We start from the raw sequence: 293 nt of genomic DNA on the forward strand, positions 1-293 counted from the left end.
CCACCCCCCCCTAACGCCTGTCTCCCTCTTCCCCAGGGCCGATCTCGATCCCGCCCCGAGAAACCCGGAGGAGACCACGAAAAAGGAGGCGGCTGCGCGTCCCCCGTCCCCCCCGCATACACGCTCTCGCTCCCCGCGTACCCCTGTCCGATGATGAGCCTCACTGCTGTTCACATCATGACAACGCCGTGATTACTGCTGTTGAGCTGAGGAGGACAGGCGGCACCGGAGCCCCCGTGTGACGGGCGCTTTCCCCTGGTTCCTCTAAACCCCGGCGGTGCAGCCCACCCTAC

Source organism: Aptenodytes forsteri, unplaced genomic scaffold (assembly GCF_000699145.1).
Source record: "Aptenodytes forsteri isolate BGI_AS27 unplaced genomic scaffold, ASM69914v1 Scaffold342, whole genome shotgun sequence".
In the NCBI taxonomy this organism is placed as follows: domain Eukaryota; kingdom Metazoa; phylum Chordata; class Aves; order Sphenisciformes; family Spheniscidae; genus Aptenodytes; species Aptenodytes forsteri.